Raw genomic sequence first — 8,228 nt, 5'->3', positions numbered from 1 at the left:
GTCTTCTCCCCTCTCAATGGGGGTGGGGGGGCGGAAGCCAGAATTTCCCTGAAAACACAGCTGGGCCTAGCGTGCTCAGATAGACTGTAGCTGTCACTGGTGTGGATGCACTCTGACACTTCAGCTGGGGAGGCAGCCTCCTCCACAGCAGCCTCCGTGGCAGCAGCCTCCTCAGCCCGGGACAGTGGCCCACACTGAGTACAGTACTGGGAAAATCACTGGCGGGAACGAGCCTGCAGAGCCGCGATTACTCGGGTTCATTCTTCATGTTAATGTGATGCCAGCGTCTTTCTGCTTTTTTAATGCTGTTTTGTACTCAGGTAGTTCAAAGTTCTTTACAAACAGCCAGTAATTAATTCAACTTCATTAAGGCCAATTAATCCAGGATTAATTATAAACTTGCCCACAGGAAGTTATTATACTGTGCTCTTTGATTTGAGTTTGGGTTTTAAAGATTCTTTCAGGAATGAAATGGAAATGTGTCTTTTCTCTGAGGGGCTCTACTGCCTTGATTGTATTAACCATGTGTTTGCCTCAGTTTGTCCTATACTACCAGAGGAGGTTGTCCCCGAAGCTTCCAGCTTAGCTAGCTGATATTCCAAGTACTTCCAGTGCCACCCTGTGAGTCAGGGCAAAAGACCTTATGTCATGGCAAAAGCTGGTCCCACACCAGTTCAGATTGTGCCGTTTAGCTCCCATCTCCTCCTCGTGCAGAATAGATAGGACAGTGTCTCCTGAGCCCACTCAGTCTGTAACAGTCAGCATCCAGTCCTTAGCTGGTCCCGGAGGCTGCTTGTTTCCATTCCTCAAGGTCCCCCAGGAGGCCAGATCGTTAGCCCTGACTCCACAGCCCAGCCTGAACTTTGATACAACCCATCATCGTGGTCCTAGCCCTCCCTGGGTAAGGATGTGCTATAGCATACACAGCCGCATCAAAGACACTCTGATAAACTGAGTGGGAGAGCCCATGACTTTAGTCCCAGAACTCCAGAGGCGGCGGCTAGCAGATCTCTGTGTGTTCCAGGATGGCCAGAGCTGCACCGTGAGACCCAGAAAAAAACACTCAGGCCAGGCGGTGGTGGTGCACGTCTTTAATCCCAGCACTCAGGAGGCAGAGGCAGGTGGAGCTCTGTGAGTTTGAGGCCTACCTGGTCTACAAAGCAAGTCCAGGAAAGTCAAGGCAACACAGAGAAACCCTGTCTCGAAAACCAAAAACCAAAAGAGACAAGGGGGTGGGGAAGCCTGAAAAAACGGTCTGGTGGCATACACCTGCCATCCCAGCACCTAAGGGGCTAGAGCTGGAAGCCAGTGAAGACCACACAGTTCAGATCCAAACCAGCCTGGGCTACAGTGTGAGGCTCTGAATCAAATAAAGCAACACAAAATGAAAAACACAAAACACTGGGCTGGCAAGATGGTGCATTGGGTAAAGGCACCAGCTACCATGCCTCCCCACCTGAGTTTAATTCCTGGAGCCCACATGATAAGAGACCTGACTCCCAAAAATTGTCTTCTAACATCTACACACACACACACACACACACACACACACACACACACACACAAATGAACATTTTTTAAAAAATATTAAAAGTAGTGTGGTGCCAGGGACGGTGGTGCATGCCTGTAATCCCAGTACTCGGGGAGGCAGAAGCAGGCAGATCGTTGTGAGTTCATGGCCAGCCTGGTCTACAAATCCAGTCCACGATAGCCAAGGCTACACATAGAAACCCCTGTCTCAAAAAACTAAAAAAAAAAAAAAAAGTTACTTTATGTGTATGAGTGTTTGCCTGCATGTGGGTCTGTGTACCACAAGAGTGCCTAGCACCTGAAAAAGTCAGGAGAGAGTGTGGGGCTCCCCAGAACTAGAGCTAAAGACAATGTGGACCACTATGTGGATACTGGGATTTGACCCTGGGTCCTTCTGCAAGAGCAGCGAGTGCTCTTAACCTTGGAGCCATCCCCACCTCAACGGGCTTTTCTGTGATTTCATATTGTCCTTTGATGCACAGTCTAACTTCTTCCATCTTTCGTTTGTTGACTTGCGTTTGCACATATTTAAGAATCCAGTGTCTGTACTTGGGAGGCAGAGGCAGGCAAATCGCTGTGAGTTCGAGGCCAGCCTGGTCTACAAAGGGAGTCCAGGACAGCCAAGGCTACATAGAGAAACCCTGTCTCGAAAACGCAAGAGAGAGAGAGAGAGAGAGAGAGAGAGAGAGAGAGAGAGAGAGAGAGAGAGAGAAGCCATTGTCATGGGGAGAGAGGGCTTGGCTATTAAGAGTGTTTCCTGCTCTTCTGGTGGACCTGAGTCCACTATATCATCCATCTGTAGTGGGTCCAACACCGTCTTCTGGTCTCCACTAGCATCTGCGCTCACACGGCACACACACATACACAACTAAAAATAAAAATAAAATCTAAAAAAATACACATTGTCAACGTATACATGGTGCTGGTGATTTGTTCTGCGCACGTGTGTGTGTGTGTGTGTGTGTGTGTGTGTGTGTGTGTGTGTGTGTGTGTGTGTTTTGCAGTACTGAGGATTGAACTCAAGTCCTCATGCATCAGGCAAGTGTTCTACCTCTGAGCCAAACCTCTGTCTCTCAGCTTGTTTTACTTAGCATCCTTCAAGGTTCATCTGTAACTGGAGTTTTGGCTACTTTATTGTGTTCTTTCTCCTCCTTCCCTATACCACCCATATCCCTTCCAACCTCCCAACAGCAGGGAGGGGAAAAAGAAGAATTGCTGGGAATTGAACCAGGGTCCTTTGGAAGAGTAGCCAGTGCTCTTAACCACAGAGCCATCTCTCCAGCCCCCAAAGATCTCTTTAGACTACTTCCTGCTGATTAAGGGTGGTGATTTCCTTGGGGCAAGTCCAATCTTCATTGTCAGGCTATCTCCAACCAGCAACCAGCAAAAGCAATCAGCAGGAAGCAGCAACAGCAGCCGCCTCTTCACCTCTTTGGTGCCCCTCTGGCCCCTCTCGGGCTCTGAGTTTTCTGTTTTCTGAAGACTCTCCAGAATTCCAAACATAAACTGTCCGAGCTGACAAAGTCATGCCCCTGCTGGGGCACGAGGCAAATCACAGTCAGCTGCTGTGGTCAATCTGGAGCAGCCGCATACCCTACACCTGGAATTGAAACAAAAACACATTCCCAACATAATTGGGTTTTTTTCCCAAGAAATCAAAATTCTCACTACACTCATCTGTACTGTAACAGAAGCTAGAATTCTTCTTCATCCTCCTCCTCCTCTATGCAGCACAGTCTGGTCTTGAATTTGGGGTCTTCCTGTTTCCATTTCTCAGGTGCTGGGACCTTAGGGGCACACCCCTGTGATCTGCCCTTTGCCATGTTAATTGTCTGCTGAGTGTGGTGGCACACACCTGTGGTCCCGGCACTTGGGAAGGAGGACCAGGAGCTCGACGGAAGCCTCTGCTGCAAAGGGAATTCAAGGCCAGCCAGAGCCAACATCTCAAAACGCAAACAAAAAGAGAAAATTTCTACAGCTTTGTAAATGTTCCATTTTACTTGAGTTTTTTTATTTCAAGTTTCATTCCATTGTGATTGGGGAAATTTTACATCTGATTTCACTGTTTGAAAATGTATTAAGACTGGGTTGAAGCCAGGCGTGGTGGCACAGACCTTTAATGCCAGTACTTGGGAGACAGAGGCAGGCAGATCACGGTGAGTTCGAGGCCAGCCTGGTCTACAAAGCGAGTCCAGGACAGCTAAGGCTACACAGAGAAACCCTGTCTCGGGGAGAGAGAGAGAAAAAAAAAAAGACCTGGGTTAGAGAGATGACTCAGTGGCTTATAGCATTCTTACAGAGGACCTGGGTTTAGTTCCCACTGCCTACATCAGAGTATTTACTTACTAATTTATTTATTTATTTATGTATTTAATTAGTTAGTTAGTTAGTTAGTTAGTTTTTCAAGACAGGGTTTCTCTGTTTAGCCTTGGCTATCCTGGATCTGATTTAGAGACCAAGCTGGCCTCGGACTCACAACTATCTGCCTGCCTCTGCCTCCCCAAGTGCTTGGATTACAGGAATGTGCCACCATGCCCAGCTTTATACCAGGGTTGGTTTTTGTTGTTGTTGTTGTTGTTTGTTTGTTTGTTTTGCTTTAATTTTTTGAGACAGGTTTCTCTGTGTTATCTTGGCTGCTCTGGATTTGCTTTGTGGACTAGTCGGGCCTTGAACTCACAGCGATACACCTGCCTCTGCCTTCTAAGTGCTGGGATTACAGACATGCACCACCACGCCCAGCTCCATACCAGGATTTTTAAAGAAGCCAAAATTCTCACTACATTTAAAGAAACCAATATGCTCACCCATTAACGACCAGTCCAGGGGTTCCAGTGCCCTCTTCTGGCCCCCAAGGGCATGTGCATACACCTAGTGCACATTCAGATAAGCAGACAAACACGCATACAATTCATTTTTCTTTTCTATTTATTTCATTTTATGTGTATGAGTGTTTTGCCTCATGTATGCATGTGCACCACATTTGTTCCTGGTACCTAAAAATCTCAAAGAGGTCAGAAGAGGGTATTTGTCCTAGTTAGGGTTTCTATTGCTGTGATAAAACGTCATGACAAGTGGTAAGGGCATTAATTAGCTGCTCTTCCAGAGGACCGGGGTTCAATTCCCAGCACCCACAGCAGCGCACAACTATCTGTTACTCCCTCACACCAACGCATTAAAACAAAACACACTAAAGACCCACCATGACAAAAACAACTTGGGGAGGAAAGGACTTTTTTTTTTATTAGCTAATAGTTCCACATCTCAGTTCACCACTGAAGAACATCCAGTGAAGTAAGTGAAGAAGTAAAGAAACCCAGAGGCAGGACCTGACAGAGGGCATAGAGGAAGCTGCTGACAGGCTTAGCTAAGAAAATGCACAGCCGGGCATGGTGGCGCACGCCTTTAATCCCAGCACTCAGGAGGCAGAGGCAGGCGGATCGCTGTGAGTTTGAGGCCAGCTTGGTCTACAAAGTGAGTGTAGGACAGCCAACGCTACACAGAGAAACCGTCTTGAAAAAATAAAAAGAAAAAGAAAAAAGAAAAGAAAAAAAGAAGAAAGAAAAAGAAAATGCACTACAGACTTGCCTACTTTTTTTTTTTTTTTAAGATTTATTACATTTACAGTGTTCTGCCTGCATGTGCACCTGCACAGCAGAAGAGGGCACCAGATCTGATTATAGATTGTTGTTAGACACCATGTGGTTGCTGGGAATTGAACTCAGGACCTGTGGAAGAGCAGTCGGTGCTCTTAACCTCTGAGCTATCTCTCTAGCCCTTCTCAAATCTTAACTTGTGTCATAAACTAGGCAGGATAGTGTTGAATTCCTGAAACAGGAGTCACAAGCAACTGAAAGCTGCCCAACACGAGTGCCGGGAACTGAACCTGGGTACACTGCTGTCAATGCTGCCCCCGTCCAGCAGGAAAGACACCAACATCGGGAACTCTTCTGGCAGCAGTTTATTCAGGAACCTTGACTACCAGAGTGACCCCGGGAAAAGCTCCCACAGAACCTTTATTGTGTGCTTGGTCCTATCAGAGACTGCCACGTTGTCGCTCTTGGTTGGTGCGTTCGGATCACGCCACCTCACGATATGCCTTCAGGCATGCGCATAAGGGGCTTGCTCACTGCTGGGCGCATTGCGCCGGGGAAGCAGCAGGGGGCGTTGCTATCTGTGGCTCTCCACACACTGCAAGAGTAGCCAGTTCACCTAACTGTTGAGCCATTCATGGTCTCCTTGTTCACACGCTCTGGGCGAGGCCTACCTCCCTTGGACCTCACTTTACTCACTCTAAGATGGTGCTGTGTCTTCTGTTTTGGAGAGAGTCACAGCTGTCAGTCACACAGACACCTTCCCTCCCAGGCTCTGCACGCTGCTCCTGGCGCCCACTCTGGCCTTGCACACCGCTAGGGAATCTGTCCCTGAACATTTGTTGCATGTTTTCCAACTCCTTGTAGGCCCATTGCTCTAGTGCTGTGAAGAGACCCCATGACCACAGCAACTCTCACAAAGGAAGATATTAGGTCTGGCTTACATTCAGAGGGTTAGGCCATTATCATCATGGTGGAAAGCATGGTAGCATGCAGGCAGACATGGTGAGGGAGAGGTAGTGAGAGCTCTACCTCTTGATCCACAGGCAGCTGGCAGAGCACTGACTTGAGCTTCTGGGACCTCAAAACCCACTCCCTCAGTGACACACTTCCTCTAGCAAGGCCACACTTACTCCAACAAGACCACACTTCCTAGTAGTGCCAGTCCCTATGGGCCAAGCATTCAAACACCTTGTTGCTTGTTGACTGGATGGAAGCAGAGATGTGCAGGTAACCAATATTGCTATGGGACCTGAGAGAGGTATTTTCTGGATTACTGTCTCCCCTGAGTTGTGGGATTGGATGAATACGAAACAGGATTTCAAGCCTGAAGTCTTCGATGGAGTTCCAGTTCTGATTGTTGTGTGTCCTGGGCCAGTCTTTGGATTTCTTCAGCCTGTAGGTGTTTTGTTTTGTTTTGTTTTGTTTTGTTTTGTTTTATGGTGCTGGGAAGTGACCCTACCATAACCAATAAGAAGGCTGAGTCCTTCTACTCTGCTCAGATAGAAATCCTGGGTATGTGACACGTTCTTCAGTGCTGGCAGTCTTGAGTGCCACAGGCCAGGGGCTGGATAGGCAGAGCCAAAGGCTTGTGCCTTCAGGGCCTGTGACTCCAGGCTTTAGAAGCCAGATGTTTAGACATGCAGAGGCTCAGGTTGGCAGCTCATTGCTGTTGGTTTTAACTACCTGTGGCCCCTGTACATAGCAACAGTTATTATTCACAGCTTCTAGCAGGGAGCAATGCTTGCAGCGTTGTGGCTTCTAAAAGGGTCAAGTGGTGGGACCATCAACTCTTACAATGTCTGATGTTATAAATCTTTTTTTTTTAAATTCAACAAATTTTAATTGGATATTCATTAAGCCAATTCCAGCTTAGATGTGGTTGCCCCCAACAGAGCTCGCAGTTTGGTGAAGTGCACGGAGAATGAGAAGAGACTGTGGGGAGGGCTGCGGAAAGGAAGGGGCGGGGAAAAAGCCTGAACACTAGCGATCCCCACCCCACCACCACTCCCCACCCCTCGTCCCCGACGCCCCCACCCCCACCCCATCCTAAGGATGAAAGCCTTCAGGCTTTCAAACAGCTGGGGCAAGAACTCCAAAAATAAGGAGCGCTATGAGGGGCTGGGTCAAGACTGGAAAGGAAAAGATGCTTACGCGGGGCGGGGGTGGAGGTGGGGGGGCGGGGGGGCCAGAGGCAGGATAACTGCCTGCCGTGCCTGGAGGTAAGCCTTCCACGTCCCGGGCAAGAGCATGAGCTCTCAGCATCCTCACCATAAATCTAAGCGTATATACTGTTAGTATTCCTACTTAAAGCCCCGCGCCCCCGCCCAGGGTGGGGGAGGGTACTAATACTGCTTAGCCAAAGTTGGAGTCCGGAAAGGGCCTAATGGGGACTTGAACTTGAGTCAGTCTGACTCCCAACACCTCAGCTTGCCCTTACTATCTCAACATGGCAGAGCTGATGTTATAAATCTTGACACTTAAGACTTGAAGCTCCCTGGGCTGGAAAGATGGGTCAGCAGTTAAAAGCAGTAGCTTCTTTTCCAGAGGACTCAAACTCAATCCCCAGTGGTAGGTGCAGCGTCGCACGCCTTTGATCCCAGCACTCAGAAGGGGGAGGTAGAGGCAGGCCGACTGCTGTGAGTTCAAAGCCAGCCTGGTCCTTAAAGAGAGTTCCAGGACAGCCAGGGATATTACATGGAGAAATCCTGTCTCTAAAAACCAACCAACCAACAAATAAATAATAAAAATTTCTATCCCCAGTATCTATACGATGGGTAGCTCACAACCATCTGTAGCTTCAATTCCAGGGGATCCGATGCCCTCTTCTGAGCTCCTCCAGCACTGGATGGTACACTTACACATGTAGGCAAAACACACATAAAATAAAATAATAACTTAAAAAGCCTTAGGGCTCCCTGGAACTTGTCTGGCAATCTCTGCCTTTGGTTTCTGCTCCAGTCACTTGGAACCCTCTGCCTGCCCCGTCATCACCATCTTCACTGCTGCAGCCACTTGTCTTCTTCATATTACCAGCTCAGCTCACAATACTATGAATAGAGGTGGAAAGATCGCTCATGAGAAGTCTTTTATAACAAGCCTAAAATC

The sequence above is a fragment of the Acomys minous genome (genome assembly GCF_964271855.1).
Source record: "Acomys minous genome assembly, chromosome: 17".
NCBI lineage: Eukaryota > Metazoa > Chordata > Mammalia > Rodentia > Muridae > Acomys > Acomys minous.
This window is presented reverse-complemented; position numbering follows the sequence as displayed.